At 44.5% G+C, this 24595-nt stretch overlaps 1 protein-coding gene across 2 annotated transcripts in view; it reads right to left on the bottom strand.

The window, feature by feature from the left end:
* The window catches only part of arap3 (ArfGAP with RhoGAP domain, ankyrin repeat and PH domain 3), a 328942-nt gene extending 306788 nt beyond the window's left edge, over nt 1-22154 (bottom strand). For both annotated transcript variants that reach the window (XM_078551238.1, XM_078551241.1), the window contains exon 1: nt 22054-22154. The gene's annotated coding sequence lies outside the window, so the exon portion shown is untranslated. The remainder of the gene's footprint in view (nt 1-22053) is intronic.
* Between the last annotated feature and the right edge of the window lie 2441 nt (nt 22155-24595).

Here is a 24595-nt window from a genome sequence, read left to right as displayed (position 1 = left end):
TGACCTCTCTGCTAAAGGTACTTCCCATCCATTCCATTTTGGCCACTCACAATTTTATAAACTTCAATTAAATCTCCACTCAGCTCCTCTGTCCCAAAGAAACCAGATCCAGCCCAACCCCTATCCAATCTCTATTCATTGCTAAAACTCTCCATTCCTGGTAACATCCTGATAAATTTCCTCTGTACCGTCTCGAATGCAATCACATCCTTCTTGTAAAGTGGTGACCAGAACTGTACATAGTGCACTAGCTGCAGTGTGTTACTCCCACAACACTCAAGAAGCTCAACACTGTACAGGACGAAGCAGCCATTTGATTGGCACCCCTTCCACAAACATTCACTCCCCCCACCACCGACACACAGTACAAAGAACAAAGAGAACAAAGAAAAGTACAGCACAGGAACAGGCCCTTCGGCCCTCCAAGCCTGTGCCGATCATATTACCCGTCAACTAAAACATTTTTGCACTTCCGGGGTCCGTATCCCTCTATTCCCATCCTATTCATGTATTTGTCAAGCTGCCTCTTAAACACCACTATCGTACCTGCTTCCACCACCTCCTCTGGCAGCGAATTCCAGACACTCACTACCCTCTGCGTAAAAAACTTGCCCCGCACATCTCCTCTATAGTTTTTTCCTCTCACCTTAAATCTATGTCCCCTAGTAATTGACTCTTCCACCCTGGGAAACAGCTTCTGACTATCTACTCTGTCCATGCCACTCATAATTTTGTAAACTTCTATCAAGTCGCCCCTCAATCTCTGTCGCTCTAGTGAGAACAATCCGAGTTTCTCCAACCTCTCCTCATAGCTAATAACCTCCAGACCAGGCAGAATCCTGGTAAACCTCCTCTGCATTCTCTCCAATGCCTCCATATCCTTCTGGTAATGTGGCGACCAGAATTGCACGCAATATTCCAAGTGTGGCCTAACCAAGGTTCTATACAGCTGCAACATGACTTCCCAGCTTTTATACTCAATACCCCTGCCAATGAAGGCAAGCATGCCATATGCCTTCCTGACTACCTTATCTACCTTTATTGCCACTTTCAGTGACCTGTGGACCTGTACACCCAGATCCCTATGCCCGTCAATGCACTTAAGGGTTCTGCCATTTACTGTATAATTCCTGCCTGTATTAGACCTTCCAAAATGCATTACCTCGCATTTGTCTGGATTAAACTCCATCTGCCATTTTTCCACCCAAGTCTCCAACCGATCTATATCCTGTTGTATCCTTTGACAATCCTCTTCACTATTTGCAACTCCTCCAACCTTAGTGTCGTCTGCAAACTTACTAATTAGCCCAGTTACATTTTCCTCCAAATCATTTATGTATACTACAAACAGCAAAGGTCCCAGCACTGATCCCTGCGGAACTCCACTAGTCACAGCTCTCCATTGAGAAAAGCACCCTTCCACTGCTACCCTCTGTCTTCTAGTGGCAGCAGTGTGTACCATCTACACCACATGGACTGCATTGGTTCAAGAAGGCAGCTCACCACCACCTTCTCAAAGGCAACTAGGGATGGGCAATAAATGCCAGCAAAGCCCACATCCTGTGAATGAGTAAAAAAATACTACTGGGTGTAGTCTACAGGCCCCCAAACAGTAACCACAATGTAGGACAAGAAGAAATAGTGTGGGTTTGTGATAAAGGGACAGCAACAATCATGGGTGATTTTAATCTACATGTAAACTAGAAAAATCAGATTGGAAGTAATAGCCTGGATGAGGAGTTCAAAGAATACTTTTGAAAGTATTCTTAGAGCAGCACATTCTGGAGCCAAGAAGTGAGCAGGTTATATTAGAAACATAGAAACATAGAGAATAGGAGCAGGAGTCGGTCATTCAGCCTTTGAGCCTGCTCCGCCATTCAATATGATCATGGCTGATCCTCTATCTCAACACCATACTCCTGCTCTCCCCATACCCCTTGATGCCTTCAGAGTCCAAATTTCCTTCTTAACTACATTCAGTGACTTGGCCTCCACAGCCTCTGTGGTAGAGAATTCCACAGGTTCACTGCCCAATGAGTGAGGACGTTTCTCCTCATCTCAGTCCTAAATGGTCCGTATCCTGAGATTGTGACCCCTTGTTCTAGACCCCCAGCCAGAGGAAATATCATCCCTGCGTCCAGTCTGTCCAGCCCGGTCAGAATTTTATATGTTTCAATGAGATTCCCTCTCATTTTTTTAAACTCCAGTGAACACAGGGCCTAGTCAGCCAATCTCTCCTGTTACGACAATCCTGCCATCCCAGGAATCAGTCTGCACTCCCTCTATGGCAAGTATATCCTTTCTTAGGTAAGGAGACCAAAACTGCACACAATACTCCAGGTGTGGTCTCACCAAGGCCCTGTACAGCTGCAGTAAGACATCCTTGCTCCTGTACTCAAGTCCTCTCACAATGAAGGCCAACATTTGCCTTCTTAACTGCTTGCTGCACCTGCATGCTTGCTTTCAGTGATTGGTGTACAAGGACACCAAGATCTCTCTGTACATCAACATTTCCCAATCTATCACCGTTTAAATAATACTCTGCCATTCTGTTTTTCCTACCAAAGTGGATAATTTCACACTTATCCACATTATACTGCATCTGCCATACATTTTCCCACTTGCTCAACCTGTCTAAATCGCCTTAAAGCCTCTTAACACCCTCCTCATCGCTCACATTCCCACCTAGTTTCATGTCGTCAGAAAATTTGGAAATATTACATTTCGTTCCCTCATCGAAATCATTGGTATATATTGTGAATAGCTGGGGCCCAAGCACTGATCCCTGTGGTACCCCACTAGTCACCACTGGCTACTCTGAAAAAGACCCATTTATTCCTATTCTCTGTTTCCTGTCTGCTAACCAATTCTCAATCCATGCCAATATATTACCCCAATCACACGTGCTTTAATTTTACACACTAACCTCTTATGTGGGACTTTATCAAAAGCTTTCTGAAAATCTAAATACACCACATCCACTGGTTCTCCCTTATCTATTCTGCTAGTTACATTCTCAAAGAACTCCAGTAGGTTTGTCAAACATGGTTTTCCTTTCATAAATCCATGTTGACTGTCTAATCCTGTTGATATTTTATAAGTGTCCTGTTATCACGTCCTTTATAATAGACCCTAGCATTTTCCCTACTACTGATATTAGGCCCCCTGGTCTGTAATTGCCTGTTTTCTCCCTCCCTCCTTTTTTAAATAGTGGGGTTACATTTGCCACCTTCAAAACTGCCGGGACTGATCCAGAATATACACGATTTTGGAAGATGACAACTAACACACCCCTTATTTCCATAGCCCCATCCTTTATTACTGTGGGGTGTAGATTATAAAGCCCTGGGGATTTATCGGTTTCAGTCCCATTAATTCCTCCAGCACTATTGTTTTAATAATACTAATTTCCTTCAATTTCTCCTTCTCACAAGGTCCTTGGTTCCCTAATATTTCTGGGAAGTTATTTGTGTCTTCCTCCGTGAAGACAGAACTGAAGTAGTTGTTTAATTGCTCTGCCATTTCCTTGATCTCTATTATAAATTCTCCTGTTTCGGACTGTAAGGGACATACATTTGTCCTCACCAATCTTTTTCTTTACACATATTTATAGACATTTTTACAGTCTGCTTTTATGTTACTTGCAAGTTTACTCTCACACTCCATTTTTCCCTAACCCTAACCCTTCTTAATCAATCTCTTGGTCCTCCTTTGCTGAATTCTAAACTGTTCCCAATCCTCAGGTTTGCTACATTTTCTAGCAACTTTACATGACTCCTCTTTGAATCTAATACTATCCATAATTTATTTTGTTAGCCATGGTTGGGCCACTTTTCATATTGTGTTTTTGTGCCAGAAAGGAAAGTATAACTGTTGCAATGCATATGTTTGTTTCTTAGAAATTAGCCATTGTCTATCCCCCATCAGGATATGTAGTTGGATGATCAGCCATGATCATAATGAAGGGCGGAGCAGGCTCGAAGGGCCGAATGGCCTACTCCTGCTCCTAATTTCTATGTTTCAATGTTAATGAAGTTCCCCAATCTATCTTAGCCAACTCACGTCTCAAATCCTTTTTAGTTTCCTTTGTTTAGATTTAGGACCCTAGTTTCTGACCGGACTACTTCACTTTCCATTCTCATGAAGAATTCGATCATGTTATGGTCACTGTTCCCTAGAGGACACCGCACAACAGGATTATTAATTAACCCCTTCTCATTGCACAATGCCAAATCTAGTATAGCCTGTTCCATAGACTCATAGATACACTCGTGGGTGTTTACAGCACCGAAGGAGGCTATTCGGCCCATCATGTCCACACCAATCTACAAAGATTGACTACACTAATCCCATTTTCCAGCGCTTGGCCCATAGCCCTGGAGGCTATGGCAATGCAAGTGAATATCTAAATGCTTCATAAATGTTGTGAGAGTTTCTGATTCAACCACCCTTGCAGGTAGTGAATACCAGACTCCCACCACCCTCTGGGTTAAAAAGTTTCTCCCCAACTCCCCTCTTAGCCTTCTCCCTCTTACCTTAAATCTATGCCCCCTGGTTATTGACCCCTCTACTAATGGAAAAAGTGCCTTCCCATCCACCCTATCAGAAACATCCCTCTACCATCACCCTCCGCTTCCTGCCTCTCAGCCAATTTTGGATCCAATGTGCCAGTTTGCCTCGGATCCCATGGGCTCTTACTTTCTTGACCAGTCTGTCATGAGGGACTTAATCAAAAGCCTTGCTAAAGTCCATGTAGACCACATCAAATGCATTATCCTCATCAACACTCCTGGTTACCTCCTCAAAAGATTCAATCAAATTTGTCAAACACGACCTTCCCTTAACAAATCCATGCTGACTATCCCTGATTAATCCGTGTCTCTCCAAGTGCAGATATATTCTGTCCCTCAGAATTCTTTCGAGTAACTTCCCCACCACTGAGACTAGACTGGCCTGTAATTTCCTGGTCTATCCCTTCCTCCCTTTTTTAATAATGGGACAACATTAGCAGTCCTCCAGTCCTCTGGCACCTCATCCGTGTCCAGGGAGGATTTGAAAATTACTGCCAGGGCCCCTGATATCTCTTCCCTTGCCTCCCTCAACAGCCTGGGATACATCTCATCCAGGCCTGTGGATTTATCCACTTTTAAGGCCGCTAAACCCGCTAGTACCTCCTCTCTCTCAATGTTAATTTCCTCTAATATTTCACAGTCCTCCACCCTGACGTCTATCCCTGCGTCGTCCTTTTCCATTGTGAAGACCGATGCCAAGTATTCATTAAGGACTGTACCCACGTCTTCCGGGTCCACACTCAGATTACCTCTATGGCCCTAATTGGCCCAACTCTTTCCCTAGTTATTCTCCTGCTCTTTATATATTTAAAAAACCCTTTGGGTTTTCCTTTATTCTCCCCACCAATGCTTTCTCATGCACTCTCTCAGCTTTCCTCATTTCCTTTTTAAGTTCCCCCCTGCACTTTTTATACTCCTCTAGGGTCTCTGCTGTATTGAGCCCTCAGTATCTGCCATAAGCTTCTCTTTTTTTCTTAATCCTAACCTTTGTCTCTTGACATCCAGGGTTCTCCGGACTTGGTCCCCCCTTTGCCTTTATGGGAACATATTTGCCCTCTACTCTCGCTATTTCCCCCTTGAATGCCTCCCACTGCTCTGACACAGTTTTATCTGCAAGTAGCTGCTCCCAGTCCACTTGGGCCAAATCGTATCTCATCTTAGTAAAATTAGCCTTTCCCCAGTTTAGAACTTTTATTCCCGGCCTAATTTATATTTTTCCATAACTATCCCAAACCTGAGTTATGATCACCATCTCCAAACTGGTCCCCTACAGATACACCTTCCACCTGTCCGGGCTCATTTCCAAATATTAGGTCCAGAATTGCCCCCTTCCTTGTTGGGCTTTCCACACACTGGCTAAAAAGATTCTCCTGGATGCAACTTAAGAATTTTGCTCCCTCCCTACCTTGTACACTAGAACTATCCCAGTTAATATTTGGGTAGTTAAAATCCCCTATTACTGCCTTATTATTCTACACTTCTCTGAAATTTGATTACATATTTGATCCTCTATCTCTCCCCGACCGTTTGGGGGCCAACAGCATGTTTTCCCCTTTTGTGTTTTTCACTTCAACCCATATGGCCTCGTTCGACTATCCTTCCAAGATATCATCCCTCCTCACTGCTATAATTGATCCCTTGATCAATATTGTGACCCCCCCTCCTCTTCTATCCCCCTCTCTATCTCGTCTGAATACTCTATAACCAGGAATGTTGAGCTGCCAATCCTTCCCTTCTTTTAGCCAAGTCTCGGTTATAGCGATGATATCACACTCCCACATGCCTATCTGTGCCCTCAGCTCATCTGTCTTATTCCTCAAGCTTCTTGCATTAAAATATATTCCATTTAGCCTTGCTAAACTCACGTCTTTCTTACCCAACCTATGTTTCCTCTGCCTTCCAGACTCACTCACTAACATTTTAACTTCTAATTCCATCTCAGCTTCTCTCCCCCCTGAACTACTTTTCAGGATCCAATCCCTCTGCCAATTTAGTTGAAATCCACCCCAGCAGCATTAGCAAACCTCCCCGCGAGGATATTGGTCCTGTTCCTGCTCAGATGTAACTGTCCAATTTGTACAGGTCCCACCACCCCCAGAAACGGTCCCAATGCCCCAGGAATCTAAAGCCCTCCCTCCTGCACCATCTCTCCAGCCACGCATTCATCTGCTCTATCCTTCTGTTCCCATACTCACTGCTGTGTGGCACCGGAAGTAATCCGGAGATTACTACCTTTGAAGTCCTGCTTTTCAATTTCCTACCTAACTCCCTATAGCTTGCTTGCAGGACTTCATATCTCTTTCTTCCTATGACATACTGGTCTAAAAAACCATCTCGTACACACTTGAGGAATTCATCTGCCACAGTATTATTGCTAATTTGGTTTGCCCAGTCTGTATGTAGATTAAAGTCACCCATGATTACTGTAGCACCCTTGTTACATGCATTTCTAATTTCCTGTTTATTGCTGTCCCCTGCCTTATCACTACTGTTTGGAGGCCTATAGACAACTCCCACTAATGTTTTCCGCCCTTTGTTGCTTCTTAGCTCCACCCAGACTGATTCTACATCTAGATTTTCTGAGCCAATATCCTCTCTCACTATCGCACTGACTTCATCCTTAACTAACGACGCCACCCCACCTCCTTTTCCTTTTTGCCTGTCCGTCCTAAATATCGAGTACCCTTGGACATTCAGTTCCCAGCCTTGCTCACCCGGCAGCCATGCAATCATATTGTACCCATTTACATCTATATCTGCTGTTAATTCATCTACCTTATCGCGAGTGCAACAGGATTGGCAGCTCAACATTCGCGGTTATAGTGCATTCAGATACAGTGCATTTAGACTTTTCTTTTTAAAATTTTTACACATTTTTTTGTACTATGGCCCTATTTGCTGCAACCTTTGTTTCCTTTGCCTTCCACTTTTGCTGCCTTGGCGTGGAATTCAGGCCATGGCTCTCACACGGTCAGCTTCCTGGGTTTCACTAAGACCATTGACTGGGCAGATCCATTAACACTGGGTCAAATGTACAATCACAAACTGGAACATCTCGAACATTTCCCCCTCCATCACCTCAGTGTATTGAGGTCAGCTGTTAGCATCCCTGTCACGACTGATACAGAACCAGTTAACTGCGGCCAGGTCGAATCTGGGATCTTGCTGACCTGTACGACTCAGTTCGTCTGTTTAGACAATCAGGTGAAGCCATTCATGCAATTTCAACCAGAATTGCAAACGTTTCCTGCCAGATTGCTTACAAAGTGGAGGTAAAAAATTTCACAAAATGAAACAGTTCACCAACAGATGAGCTGAATGTGCAACATGTCAGAGCATGTAGAACTCCTCAAAACTTCCATTCCCCTTTCTTATTCTTGCTCCGGACAGTGAAATAACACAATTCTTTCATTTTTTTTTTCCAACATTTATTTGCTATAAAAAATGTTGGGGATAAAGTTTGTTTGACTGACACATCAAGCATCATCTAATTGGATAATGGGATAAATTTCCAACAGATCCAGCAACTCCACACTGGGCATCCATGAGATGCTCTGGGCCATCTGCAACAGCAGAAATGTATACAACCACCTCATGTCCCGGCATATCCCCCACTCGACCATTACCATCAAGCCAGGAGATCAATTCTGGTACAATGAAGAGTGCTGGAGGGCATGCCAGGAGCAGCACCAGGCATACCTAAAAATGAGGTGTCAACCTGGTGAAGCTATAACACAGGACTACTTGCGTGCCAAGCAGCATAAGCTGCATGTGATAGACAGAGCTAAGCGATACCACAATCATTGGATCAGAGCTAAGCTCTGCAGTCCTGCCACATTCAGTCATGAATGGTAGTGGACAATTAAACAACTCACTGAAGGAGGAGGCTCCAAAAATATCCCTATCCTCAATAATGGGGGAGCCCAGCACATCAGTGCAAAAGATTATGCTGAAGCATTTGCTACAATCTTCAGCCAGAGGTGTTGAGCAGATGATCCTTCTCGGCCTCCCCCGGAGGTCCCCTGCATCACAGATGCCAGTCTTCAGCCAATTCGATTCACTGCACGTGATATCAAGAAATGGCTGAAGGCACTGGGTAGTGCAAAGGCCATGGGCCCTGACAATATTCTGGCAATAGTGCTGAGGACTTGTGCTCCAGAACTTGCTGTGCTCCTAGCCAAGTTGTTCCAATACAGCTACAATACTGGCATCTACCCAACAATGTGGAAAATTGGTCATGTATGTCCTATACATAAAAAGCAGGACAAATCCAACCCAGCCAATTACTGCCCGATCAGTCTATTCTCAATCATCAGTAATGGAAGAGGTCCTCAATAGTGCTATCATGTAGCACTCACTCAGCAAGAATCTGCTCACTGATACCCAGTTTGGGTTCTGCCAGGGTCACTCAGCTTCTGACCTCATTACAACCTTGGTTCAAACATGGATAAAAGAGCTGAACTCTAGAGTTGAATTGAGAGTGACTGCCCTGGACATCAAGGCCGCATTTGACCGGGTGTGGCATCAAGAAGCCCGAGCAAAAACGGAGTCAATGGGAATCAGGGAGAAAACTCTCCACTGGTTGGAGTCATACCTAGCACAAAAGAGAATGGTTGTGGTTGTTGGAGGTCGGTCATCTCAGCTGCAGGACATCACTGCAGGAATTCCTCAGGGTAGTGTCCTAGGCCCAACCATCTTCTGCTGCTTCATCAATGACCTTCCTTCCATAATAAGGTCAGGAGTGGGGATGCTCACTGTTCAGCACCATTCGCGACTCCTCAGATACTGAAGCAGCCGTGCCCTAATGCAGCAAGACCTGGACAATATCCAGGCTTGGGCTGACAAGCGACTCACAAGTGTCATGCAATGACCATCTCCAACAAGAGAGAATCTAACCATCTCCCCTTGATGTTCAATGGTATTACCATCACTGAATCCCCCACTATCAACATCCCTAGGGGTTACGATTGACCAGAAACTGAACTGGACTAGCCATATAAATACTATGGCTACAAAAGTACATGAGGGACTAGGAATCCTGTGGTGAGTATCTCACCTCCTGACTCCCCAAAGCTTGTCCACCATCTACAAGGCACAAGTCAGGAGTGTGATGGAATACTCTCCACTTGCCTGGATGAGTGCAGCTCCAACAACACTCAAGAAGCTTGACACCATCCAGGACAAAACAGTCTGCTTGATCAGCACTCCATCCACCACCTTCAACATTCACTCCCTCCACCACCGACACACAGTAGCAGCAGTGTGTACCATCTACAAGATGCACTGCAGGAATTCACCAAGGCTCCTTAGACAGCACCTTCCAAACCTACGACCTCTACCACCCAAAAGGACAAGGGCAGCAAATAGATGGGAACACCACCACACTCAAGTTCCCCTCCAAACCACTCACCATCCTGACTTGGAAATATATCGCCGTTCCTTCACTGTGCCTGGATCAAAACCCTGGGACTCCCTTCCTAACAGCACTGTGGGTGTACTCATAGCACATGGGCTGAAGTGGCTCAAGATAGCAGCTCAGTACCACCTTCTCAATGGCAATTAGGGATGGGCAATAAGTGCTGGCCTAGCCAGTGACGCCCACATCCCGTGAATGAATTTTTAAAAAATGAGAGCCTGTTTGACTGGAAAGGAAGGACAATGTGGCCAATGGTGGGTCCTTCTGGCTGTGGGAAAGGGCGAGGGATGATGGGGGTAAGGCAGCTGAGAGGAAGGAAGTCACATCATAAAACCTCCAGGAATATGTCCAGCCAGAGTTGGTAGCTCCTGGTGAGAAGTAGCATTTAGCGTAAGCACTGGCCAGAGAGGTCCATGGCCTGCTCATTTAGCTTAATGATGAAATATCAGGAACTGAGGCCCTGAAATATCCTGATTGGTGCTTTATTCAAGCATTAAAAATTCTTGCATTTGTATAGTGCCTTTCATGACCTCAGGACATCCCACTGCTTTTCCCAGCCAATGAAGTTTATTTTGAGGTTCAGCCACTGTTGTAATATCGGAAACATTACAACAGAAGCCCACTTCGCCTCCACTGCTATGTGGCAATTCAAAGCGTTTATTGCCCAATTTGGACTATCATCCTTTAAACAGCGTTTCAACCTGAGAAAAAACAGAAGTGCCCTCAACAGAGACATCACTTTATACAATCATGCTTTGTGGGGTCTTAAATATTCCCACTTCAATGAAAACACACTCACAGGTGACAGTGCCTCCACTTTGCAAGCAAAGTTTCAGATGCATCGGCCAGGATTTTCCGGCCCCATCGCGGGTAGGACTCACCGGGGGTGAGGTGGCGCCTCAGCCAGAAGCCCACTGACTTGTGGCAGGAGCGGAAGACCCCGGCCGGTGGGAGGGTACGGAAAACCCCACCCAGCAAGTCAGAGACAGTGCAAAGGTCAACTGGGGAAAATGACAGAAAATGACAGATGGCTGCTTTACTTATATCCTGGGGAAGGAGTTATGAAGGTGGGAGGGAGAGAACATGCTCTCATTTTCCTTCCCCCATCAGTCCAATGGCTTCCCACCTCTAAGCCCCTCCCCAGTCCCACTAACACAGAAGCAGTTTTAGGAATTTTCAAGATAGCATCTAAAGGCAAGTCCATAGAGAAATACAAAATATTAAAAAGCAGCAACATGAAGAGAAACTATTTCCTCTGGTGGGGGGAGTCCAGAACAAGGGCGGCAAGCCTTAAAATTAGAGGTAGACCATTCAGAGGTGATGTCAGGAAGCACTTGTTCCAGCAGGCACTGGAATCTTCCAAAGAATTGTCATCAAGAATATCAAAGAAATTGACCTTTGCACAACAACTTAGTGTCTCGTTGATCTATTTCAAATGGCTCGTACACTGTGGCTCAGTTCATAGCACCCTCGCCTTTGAATCAGAGGGTTGTGGGTTCATGTCCCACTCCCGGAAAACCAAGAACTGTGATTGTACTCGAAAGAGTTGCAATCTGTGACTGTTGATAACTCGAAAGAGTTTCTTTCACAGGGGCTGCAGTAATCATTGCTGAGTCAACAAATATGGAGATCATTCTCTGGTCCACAAGAATGAGTTAAGTGATCAGTTCATCTAGTTTTGGTGATGTTGGGTGACAGAGAGTGTTGTCTGGGCTGCCAGGAGACCAAGTGGTATCCTATGGTACCTGAGGTCATTTACACTCAGTTGATTTGCAAATGAACTAGAAGGGAGAGAGGGTAATTATCTTTATTGTTATGATCTGGAATGCGCTGCCTGAAAGGATGGTGGAAACAGATTTAGTGGTGACTTTCAAAAAGATTCGGATAAATACTTATGAATATGCGAACAAGGAGCAGGAGTAGGCCACTCAGCCCCTCGAGCCTGCTCCACCATTTAATAATCATAGCTGATCTGATTGTAACCTGAAATCTGCATCCCACCCACGCCCAATAACTTATCACCCTCTTGCTTACCAAGAATCTATCCAGCTCTCCCTTAAAAATATTTAAAGACTCTGCTTCCATCGCTTTTTCAGGAAGAGAGTCCAAAGACTCACGGCCCTCTGAGAGAAAAAAATTTGCCACATCTCCATTTTAAATGGGTGACCCCTTATTTTTAAACAGGGACCCCTAGTCCTAGATTCTCCGACAAGAGGAAACATCCTCTCCACATCCGCCCTGTCAAGTCATAAAATATAGAAACTAGGAGCAGGAGTAGGCCATTCGGCCCTTCGAGCCTGCTCCGCCATTCATTATGATCATGGCTGATCATCCAACTCAATAGCCTCTCCCGCTTTCTCTCCAAATCCTTTGATCCCTTTCACCCCAAGAGCTATATCTAACTCCTTCCTGAAAACATACAATGTTTTGGTCTCAACTACTTTCTGTGGTAACGAATTCCACAGGCTCACCTTCAGGATCTTACATGTTTCAATAAAATTGCCTCTTACTCTTCTAAACTCCAGCAGGTACAAGCTTAATCTGTCCAACCTTTCCTCATAAGACAACCCACCCATTCCAGGTATTAGTCTGGAAAAAAAATTAAAATAGCTGGAAAAACTCAGCAGGTCTGACAGCATCTGCGGAGAGGAACACAGTTAATGTTTCGAGTCCATATGACTCTTCATCAGAACTGAGGAAATATAGAAATGAGGTGGAATGGACAGGTAGAGCTGGATAGAGGGCCAATGATAGGTGGAGGCAAAGAAGAGATTGCCAAAGATGTCATGGACAAAAGGACAAAGGGATGTTGACAGTGGTGATATTAGCTGAGGAATGTGCTAATGGTGACATTAAGGGTAGAAAGCAGGACGAGCAAGGAATAGTTAGCCCTAGTGGGGGTGGGGTGGGAGGAAGGGATCGAAATAGGCTAGAAGATGGAGATGAAACAATGGATGGAAATACATTTAAAAATAATGGAAATAGGTGGGAAAAGAAAAAAAAATAGTCTGGAAAACCTTCTCTGAACTGTTTCCAATGCATTTACATCCTTCCTTAAATAAGGAGACCAATACTGTACACAGCACTCCAGATGTAGTCTCATTAGTGCCCTGTATAACTGAAGCATAACCTCCCTGCTTTTGTATTCAATTCCCCTCACAACAAATGATAACATTCTATTAGCTTTCCTAATTATTAACTGTACCTGTAGACTAGCCTTTTGCGACTCATGCAATAACCCAGATCCCTCTGCATCTCAGAGCTCTGCAATCTATCATTTCGATAATATGCCTCTCTTTTATCCTTCCTGCCAAAATGGACAATTTCACATTTTCCCACATTATACTCCATTTTCCAGATCTTTGCCCACTCACTTAAACTATCCATATATTTTTGTAGCCTCCTTATGTCCTCTTCACAACTACTTTCCTATCTAACTTTGTGTCATCAGCAAATTTGGTAACCATCCCATCCATCCCTCAATCCAAGTCATTTCTGTAAATTGTAAACAGTTGAGGTCCCAGCACTGATCCCTGTGGCACACCACTCGTTACATCCTGCCAACCTGAAAAAGACCCATTTATGCCAACTCTCTGCTTCCTGTTAGCCAGCCAATCTTCTATCCATGCCAATAAGTTACCCCCTATACCAGGAGCTTTTATTTTCTGCAATAACCTTTGATGTGGCCTTTATCAAATGCCTTCTGGAAATCTAAGTACAGTAAATCTACCGGTTCCCCTTTATCCACAGCACATGTTACTCCCTCAAAAAACTCCAATAAATTGGTTAAACTCAATTTCCTTTGAAGAGGAAAAACCTTGCAGAGCGATTGAGAAAGCGTGGGAGAATGGGACTAATTGGATAGCTCTTTTAAAGAGTCAGTACTGACTGGAAACTAATGGGACTAAAGGCTGACAAGCCCTTTGGACCCGATGGCCTGCATCCTAGGGTCTTAATGGAAGTGGCTGCAAAGATAGTGGATGTATTGGTTGTGATCTTCTAAAGCTCACCGCATTCTTGAAAGGTCTCAGCCGATTGGAGAACTAGAAATGTAACACCTCTCTTCAAGAAAGAAGGGGCACAACACAGGGAACTATAGGCCGGTTAGCCTAACATCTGTCATTGGGAAAATGGTGGACTTCATTAAAACAAAGTAGTAGCAGGACATTTAGAAAATCATAATACAATCAGGCAGAGTCAACATGGCTTTATGACAAATTAATTGGAGTTCTTTGAGGATGTAACAAGCAAGGTGGATAAAGGGGAACCAGTAGATGTAGTGTTTTTTGATTTCCAAAACACATTCAATAAGGCGCCATATAAAAAGATGCAAGCTCATGGCTTTGGGGGTGATATATTATCATGGTTAGAGAATTGGTTAGCCAAAAGGAAAGAGAGAACCAGGATAAATGGATCATTTTCAGGTTGGCAAACTGTGTTGAGTGGAGTGCCACAGGGATCAGTGCTGGGGCCTCAACTATTTACCATCTATATTAACGACTTGGATGAAGAGACCAAGTGTATTGCAGCCAAATTTGCAGATGAAACAAAGATAGGTAGGAAAGCAAGTTGTGACGAGGATATAAAAGGTGGAATTTAATGGGGGTGACTGGTGTCGCACCCACTGGCAGGAGACACAGTGAGTGCTCTGCATCGCTTCTGTTCAGGAACGCCCACTGTATTAATTCTCAATCAGGGACCTTCTACAGGTGGTGGTGGTGGAGCGCTGGTGTCTTGCCCCCTAAGAGCTGCTAGAAAACCGGAGGCCGGCAGCTCTTCATTGCTCAGCAGTGCCACCGGGGAGGGGTGGCTGTGGGGTGGGGGTCATGGGGCACATGGGTGAGGGGGGCCAGTATCAAGGGCAGGGATGGCTCTCTCTGGGCCCTCCCCTTCACTATGCTGGGTCCCTCGATCAGGCACTGGGTGCATCTGAACAAGGGTACACCCAGGGAGTGCACAAGCAACCCCAACAGGAAGTCCCCAGCCCACTGCTGGGTGGATACCAGTGCCAGCATTAATTGCCCACTAAAACCCTTATTTGGCAGCAGGGTGAGAAGCTGGTCCATGGGCCTTCCTGCCAAGGACTTAATCGGGATGTAGGCAAGAAAGCGGGGCTGGGGGGGCGGGTCCACCCACCAGAATCCCACCTGGTTAAATTACTCCTGCCACCAAACCTGCCACTGCCCTGCTTTGGGCATTATATTCTCCCCAAAAATGTCTGCAAAGGGATATAGATAGGTTAAGTGAATGGGCAAAATTTCACAGATAGAGTATAATGTGGGAACATGTGAGGTTGTCCACTCTGGTGGGAAGAATAGATAAACATTTTTTTAAAAATGGAGACTGCAGAATGTTGCAATACAGAGGATCTACGCCCTTGTACATGAATCACAAAAAGTTAGTATGCAGGTACAGCAAGTGGTTAGGAGGGCAAATGGAACGCAAGGGAGATGGGGTTTAAAAGTAGGAAAGTTTTGCTACAACTGTACAGGGCATTGGTGAGATCAAAATCCACATTTATGGTCTGTGTACAGTTTTGATCTCCTTATTTAAGAAGGGATAGACTTGCATTGGAAGCAGTTCAGAGAAGGTTCACTGGGTTGATTCCTGGGATGAAGGATTTTGTCTTATGAGGAAAGATTCCACAGGTTGGGCCAATACCCACTGGAGTTTAGAAAAATGAGAGGTGATTTTTTTAAAAATTCATTCACGGGATGTGGGTTTCGCTGGCTGGGCCAGCATTTATTGCCCATCCCTTGATGCCCTTGAGAAGGTGGTGGTGAGCTGCCTTCTTGAGCCGCTGCAGTCCATGCGGTGTAGGTACATCCACAGTGCTGTTAGGGAGGGAGTTCCAGGATTTTGACCCAGCAACAGTGAAGGAACGGCGATATATTTCCAAGTCAGGATGGTGAGTGACATGGAGAGGAACTTCCAGGTGGTGGTGTTCCCATCTATCTGCTGCCCTTGTCCTTCTAGACGGTAGGAATCAGGGGTTTGGAAGGTGCTGTCTAAGGAGCCTTGGTGAATTCCTACAATAAAACATAATACAATTCTGAGGGGGTTTGACAGGGTAAATGCTGAGAGGATGGTTCCTCTTGTGGGGGAATCTAGAACTAGTGGGCACAGTTTAAAAATAAGGGGTTTCCAATTTAAGATGGAGATGAGGAGGAATTTCTTCTCTCAGAGGGTCACTGGTCTGTGGAATTCATTACTCCAGACAGCAGGTGAGGCTGCTCATTAAATATAGTCAAGCCTGAGTTTGACAGATTTTTGACCAAAAAGGAAGTCGAGGGCTATGGGATCAGACGGGAAAGTGGAGATAAAGCCACAATCAGATTAGGCACAATTGTATTGAATGGTGGAGCAGGCTCAAAGGGCCAAATGGCCTATGCCTGCTGCTGTGTGTCATATGTTATGATAGGTACATTGCATGATGCTTTATACCTGAGATACCAGATAGTTACCTCAAGAGCTAACTGATGAAAACAGAAAATGCTGGAAAAACTGCTCAGGTCTGGCAGCATCTGTAGAGAGGGACAGTGTTAATGTTTTGAGTCCAATATGATTCTCCTTTGGGAGCCTTGCACTTATATTGAATTGAAAACTTGTATTGAATTTACTGCAAGCAAACTTGCTGGGATTGATGGTGTGGTAGCGGTAATGTCACTGGATTAGGAGTCCTGAGACCCAGGCTAATACTCTGTGGGGTATTGGTTCAAATCCACTCTGGCAGCTATTAGAATTTTTAAAAATCCGATTAATAAAATCTGAAATTGAAAACTCATCTCAGTAATGGTGGCCATAAAACTCCCAGATTCTTGTAAAAACCCGTCTGGTTCACTAATGTCCTTTAGGGAAGGAAATCTGCCATCATTCCCTGGTCTGGCCTACATGTGACTCCAGGCCCATAATAATGTGGTTGGCCCTGAACTGCCAATCTGAAATGGCCAAGCAAGCCACTCAGTTCAAGGGCAATTAGGGATGGGCAACAAATGTTGGCCTTGTCACTGACAGCCACATCCCATCAAAGAATAAATTTAAAAAGAATGGTGGAAGAGCTAGAATAATATCTCTGGGTGGAATCAATGGCTTATGGTCACCTGCTGGTCAGAGATAATCTTCAGAGCAAAATCAAAGCAGGAAAGAAAAAACTTGCTACCCAGGTCGAGGTGAGAGAGGAGGTAACTGATACACTAGAAGAACTTACAATCGAGAGGAAGGGGGTGTTGGAAAGGCTGTCTTTACCTAAAATAGGTAAAGTACCAGGACTGGATGAGATGCATCTGAGGGGACTGAGGGAAGTGAGAGAGGAAATTGCAGAGGCGCTAGTGATAATCTTCCAATCTTCCTTAGATACAGGGGAGATGCCAGAGAACTGGAGAATTGCGAATGTTATACCTTTGTTCAAAAAGGGGTTCAAGGATAAAGCCAGCAACTACAGACCAATCAGTTTAACCTCAGTGGTAGGGAAATTTCTGGAAACTATAGTACGGGATAAAATCAATAGTCATTTAGACAAGTGCAGGATAATTAAGGAAAGCCAGCATGGATTCATTAAAGGAGAATCATGTTTAACTAACTTGGAGCGTTTTGAGGAGGTAACAGGGATAGTTGACAAGGGCAATGCGGTTGATGTGGTTTATATGGGTTTTCAAAAGGCATTTGATACAGTGCCACACAACAGACTTGTGAGCAAAATTCTAGGTCATGGAATAAAAGGGAAAATGGGCACTTGGATAAGAAACTGGCAAGTGACAGGAAACAGAGAGTAGTGATAAATGATTGTTTTTCAGATTGGAGGAAGGTTTGTAGTGGAGTTCCCCAGGGGTCAGTGTTGGGACCCTTGCTCTTCCTGATATATATTAATGACCTAGACTGCGGTGTACAGGGCATGATTTCAAAATTTGCAGATTATACGAAGATTGGAAACGTTGTCAACTGTGATGAGGATAGTCTACAACTTCAAAAGGTGGTGAATTGGGCAGACAAGTGGCAGATGAAGTTCAATGCAGAGAAGTGTGAGGTGATTTGTTTTGGCAGGAAAAATATGGTGAGACAATAGAAAATAAAGGGAGAACCTGTAAAGGAAGTGCACGAACAAAGGGACCTTGGTGTATATGTACATAGGACATTGAAGATGGCAGGGCATGTTGAGAGAGCAGTTAATAAATCATATAGTACATTAGGCTTTATTAATAGGGGCATTGAGTACAAGAGTAAGGAGATCATGTTGAAATTGCATAAGACACTACTTGGGCCTCATCTGGGTACTGCATTCAGTTCTGGGCACTATACTTGAGGAAGGATGTGAAGGTATTGGAGAGAGTACAGAGGAGATTCACAAGAATGATTCCTGGGATTAAGAACTGTAGCTATGAGGATAGATTGTAGAGGTTGGGACCGTTTTCCTTGGGGAAAAGCAAGCTGAGAGGAGACTTGATAGAGGTATTCGATATCCTGAGGGGTATGGACAGGGTAAATAGTGAGAAACTGTTCCCACTCAAGAGAACATCAAGAACTAGTGGGCACAGATTCAAAATAATTGGCAAAAGGAGTGAATATGACGTGAGGAAAAATGTTTTCACCCAGAGGGTGGCTGGAGTCTGGAACAAACTTCCTGAGAGGGTGGTGGAGGCAGGTTTGATCGAGGTATTCAAAAGGGAATTGGATTGCTACCTGAAAAGGGAGAATGTGCAAGGTTACAGGGATAAAGCAGGGGAGTGGGACTAGGTGGAATGCTCTTTCAGAGAGCCAGTGCAGACTGGATGGGCCGAATGGCCTCATCCTGCACTGTAAAGATACTGTGATACTTTACAGACTGATGGTCCAATGAGAGAATGAATAGTGGATAATTATAGACCCAAAGATTAGTTTGTCATATATGATTAATAGTTGGGCTAGACATATACCCTCCCTGAGGGCAGCTCAGAAAGTGTTTACGACCCATTACATCTGCAGTATGAAGAAGCAGATATTTATGATTCCCAAGAGCTGCAGTGGAGACAGAACAAGAAAATATTCCCAACTTTGCTATTTATATCTTTATTTATTTCATCCGATCTCTGTCACTTCCTTGGCAGCAGCTTCCAAGTTACTTCCATTGTGACAAAACACAGGATACAGCCGCTTCCTCAATTCACTAAATCTCACAACCACAGTCCTTCGTCACCCACCTCCTCCCTCATCGCCCCCTCCCTTGTCACCTCCTCTCTCATCATCCCCTCTCTCACTACCCCTTCATCGCCCCCTCCTTTGTCATCTCCTCTCTCATCACCCAGGGGGCACAATCTCAGGATAAGGGGCAAGTCATTTAGGGCTGAGATGAGGAGGAATTTCTTCACCCAGAGGATGGTGAATCTTTGGAATTCTCTACCCCAAAGGGCTATGTAGGCTCAGTTGTTGAGTATGCTCCAGACTGAGATCGATAGATTTCTACATATTAGAAACATCAAGACATACAGGGACAGTGCAGGAAAATGGTGTTGAAGTAAAAGATCAGTCGTGATCTCACTGAATGGTGGAGCGGACTCGAAGGGCTCAATGCTCCTGCTCCAATTCTTCTGCTCTTATGATAAAAGCAAAAAACTGCGGATGCTGGAAATCCAAAACAAAAATAAAAATACCTGGAAAAACTCAGCAGGTCTGACAGCATCTGCGGAGAGGAACACAGTTAACGTTTCGAGTCCGAATGACTCTTCATCAGAACTAAGGAAAAATAGAGAAGAGGTGAAATATAAGCTGGTTTAAGGGGGGGGGGGTGGGACAGGTAGAGCTGGATAGAGGGTCAGTGATAGGTGGAGATAGGTGAAGATTTTGTCTGTGACATCTTTTGGTTATCTCCACCTATCACTGGCCCTCTATCCAGCCCTACCTGCCCCACCCCCCCTTAAACCAGCTTATATTTCACCTCTTTTCTATATTTCCTTAGTTCTGTTGAAGAGCCATTTGGACTCGAAACGTTAACTGTGTTCCTCTCCGCAGATGCTACCAGACCTGCTGAGTTTTTCCAGCTATTTTTATTTTTCTTCTGCTCTTATGTTCTCTCATCAACCCCTCCTTTGTCAACTCTTCCCTCGTCAACCCCTCCCTCATCTCCCCCACCCTCATCACGCTTTCCCTCATCTCCCCCTCCTCATCTCCCCCACCCTCATCACGCTTTCCCTCATCTCCCCCTCCTCATCTCCCCCAACCTCATCATGCTTTCCCTCATCTCCCCCTCCCTCGACACTCTTTCCCTCATCTCCCCCTCCTCATCTCCCCCATCCTCATCACGCTTTCCCTCATCTCCCCCTCCCTCGACACTCTTTCCCTCATCTCCCCCTCCTCATCTCCCCCACCCTCATCACGCTTTCCCTCATCTCCCCCTCCCTCGACACGCTTTCCCTCATCTCCCCCTCCTCATCTTCCCCTCCCTCGACACGCTTTCCCTCATCTCCCCCTCCTCGTCTCCCCCTCCCTCGTCACTCTCCCTGACTTATTCCACTGGATGTTTAAGCCTGGTTTGCCTTCCCTGAACAAAGGGATCCAATGGCCAAGTGCCATTGATCAATTAGCAAAGGATTTCCTGGTAACCAGCTGCAGATTAACCTATGACCACGATGACACAGCCTTTGTTTAGCTGCCTGATATGTTAAGGATAAAGACTGGACTGAAAGTTGTATATTACCGTAAGAGTTGTTACAGCAAAGAAACAGAGTAATTCTCTGCCGCACTCCACAACCACCACCCTCTCTCCATAAAACTAAGACAGATCAGACCAGGAACAGTACAACCGTGGACTGATCAACCTTCAGCGTGGCTATAGGTTGACACTCGTCTCTCCCTCTTGTTTTTGTCTCGAGTGCTATGACACTGACAAAACACCAAAACCAAACAACAGCTACTTGCATTTATATAACTCCTTTAAAATAGTAAAGTGTCCTGAGCCATTTCAGAGGAAGAGATGGTGAAGAGTGCAATCACAGCCATAGCAGCTTGGGGAAGATCAGTGAAGCACTCTCCTGCTTTTTTACACAGTGAGTGGTTAGGGACTGGAATGCACTGCCTGAGAGTGAGTGCGTGGAGCATTCAAAAGGGCATTAGATTGTTATCTGAAAAGGAAGAATGTGCAGAGTTACAGGGAGAAGGCAAGAGAATGGCACTCGGTGTAAAGTTCATTCGGAGAGCCAGTGCAGACACAATGGGCCAAATGGCCTCCTTCTGCACCATAATGATTCTGTGTTTCTATGAAGTAGAGGAACTTCAGTCGATTGTCTTACAATGGACGCTAACTGTACTGCTTTCCATAACAAGGCACAACTCTACTGAGGATTCACTGTGCCTTCAGTTAGAGTATTACCACTTTATAGCAAATGAAATGAAGAAGTTTAAGCTCAGCCCCACTCAAGAATGACCAATTGCAATTTGATGCAAGTGACTCTAACATATGCTGTTTCCTTCAAGCTGTGAACCTGAAACAGACCCTATACTTGACAGAAAAGATAAGGATCCTACAGTAAGCAGCTACTGATTGTTCAACTGAATAACAACCTTTAAAAAACGTGAATCAGTAGTTTGGTCTCCACACTGACAGAGATTAAATTCATGACAGAGATACTGATTCACGTCAAATTACAATGTGCTCCTGACAGGCTTTACGGGGATAAATGACATTTCTCAGCAAAATGGCTTAATAATTCAACACAAATCATTTCACTGTAAGTAGAGAACTCGCAAATGCCAATTCACATTCTGTCTATGTAAACAAGGGAATGCTCTTTTGCTGCATTTACTAAAAGCCACTAAATCATTGAATAAAACTTTGCAATAAATGGAACTTAACTGAACTTGCGCTCATAAATTCTAACTTCACTGTATCACAGTGTTTTAATTCTCAGTTTAACAACTGAAGTTTGCAATGCATGAAATGTCATTTTAAGCACTTATTAAATCAGCCTTAGTGAAGGTCAGTCGTCAGAAAGTTAAACTCAGATGTTATCCAAACTAGTGTACACTGCACTTTCCAAATATCAACTTTATACCAGAATACATTTATATGGGAATGTTTACATTCGAGAAGATCCTTACCTCTGTTGGCAGCTTCACATTGAGGCAATGCAGCTAGGCAGTGGGTGCAGCATCGGTGCAGAGTGCAGTGTTCTTCACACAACACAAACCCTTTACCTCAGTCACTACATCAACTGCAATGTCATGCTGATAATTTATGACTTATTCAACTTCCTGGTACAAAGGCTCCCACTGTAGTGACAGTGAATTGCTGTTCGGAGGCTTCAAGTGTTTAGAAGATCACAAAGTCTGCGAAGAGCCAAAGCACAAAACCTCTTTCAGTCTGAACGACCCACCTCGAAAGAGCAGTTGCTGAATCAGGAATATATATCTGTAAGATCCTTAGTGAAGAAATACTGGCCAAAGAACATTTTTCACCATTTTCTTTCTTCTCTTTCTTGCAGCTGCCTTAAAATGTGATATTTATACATTTGTGCACATGGACCCACACATCCACACTCTCACATTTTCACAAACACACACACAAACTCTCTCTCTCACTCACACACAAACTCTCTCATACTCACAAAGTCACACTCTCACACACACAAACACACTCACTCTCACACACACAAACACACTATCACACACTCACAAACACACTCTCACACACACACAAACACACTCATACTCTCACAAACACACACACACACACAAACACACTCACACACACACAAACACACTCACACACACAAACACACTCACACACACACAAACACACTCATACTCACACACTCTCACACACACACACACAAACACACACACACACACACAAACACACTCACACACACACACAAACACACTCTCACACACACAAACACACTCACACACACACAAACACACTCACACACACACAAACACACACACACACTCACAAACACACTCTCACACACACAAACACACTCATAAACACACTCTCACACACACAAACACACTCATACCCACACACACAAACACACTCACACACACACACAAACACACTCTCACACACTCACAAACACACTCTCACACACACACAAACACACTCATACTCTCACAAACACACACACACACACAAACACACTCACACACACACAAACACACTCACACACACAAACACACTCACACACACAAACACACTCACACACACACAAACACACTCATACTCACACACTCTCACACACACACACACAAACACACACACACACACAAACACACTCACACACACACACAAACACACTCACACACACACAAACACACTCACACACACTCACAAACACACTCTCACACACACAAACACACACACACACACACAAACACACACACACACACAAACACACAAACTCTCTCATACTCACACACACAAACACACTATCACACACTCACAAACACACTCTCACACACACACAAACACACTCATACTCTCACACACACAAACACACACACACACACAAACACACACACACACTCACAAACACACTCACACACACACAAACACACTCACACACACACAAACACACTCACACACACACAAACACACACACACACACACACAAACACACTCACACACACAAACACACTCATACTCACACACACAAACACACACACACACACACAAACACACTCACACACACACAAACACACTCACACACTCACAAACACACTCTCACACACACAAACACACTCATAAACACACTCTCACACACACAAACACACTCATACCCACACACACAAACACACTCACACACACACACAAACACACTCTCACACACTCACAAACACACTCTCACACACACACAAACACACTCATACTCTCACAAACACACACACACACACAAACACACTCACACACACACAAACACACTCACACACACAAACACACTCACACACACAAACACACTCACACACACACAAACACACTCATACTCACACACTCTCACACACACACACACAAACACACACACACACACAAACACACTCACACACACACACAAACACACTCACACACACACAAACACACTCACACACACTCACAAACACACTCTCACACACACAAACACACTCATACCCACACACACAAACACACACACACACACACAAACACACACACACACACAAACACACAAACTCTCTCATACTCACACACACAAACACACTATCACACACTCACAAACACACTCTCACACACACACAAACACACTCATACTCTCACACACACAAACACACACACACACACAAACACACACACACAAACACACAAACACACTCACACACACACAAACACACTCACAAACACACTCTCACACACACAAACACACTCATACTCACACACACAAACACACACACACACACACAAACACACTCACACACACACACAAACACACTCTCTCACACACACAAACACACACTCTCACACACACAAACACTCTCTCTCACACACACAAACACTCTCTCTCACACACACAAACACACTCACACTCACACACAAACACACTCTCACACACACAAACACACTCTCTCACACACACAAACACACTCTCTCACACACACAAACACACTCTCACACACACAAACACACACACTC

Source organism: Cetorhinus maximus, chromosome 10, assembly GCF_964194155.1.
Source record: "Cetorhinus maximus chromosome 10, sCetMax3.hap1.1, whole genome shotgun sequence".
Lineage (NCBI taxonomy): Eukaryota > Metazoa > Chordata > Chondrichthyes > Lamniformes > Cetorhinidae > Cetorhinus > Cetorhinus maximus.
This window is presented reverse-complemented; position numbering and strand designations above follow the sequence as displayed.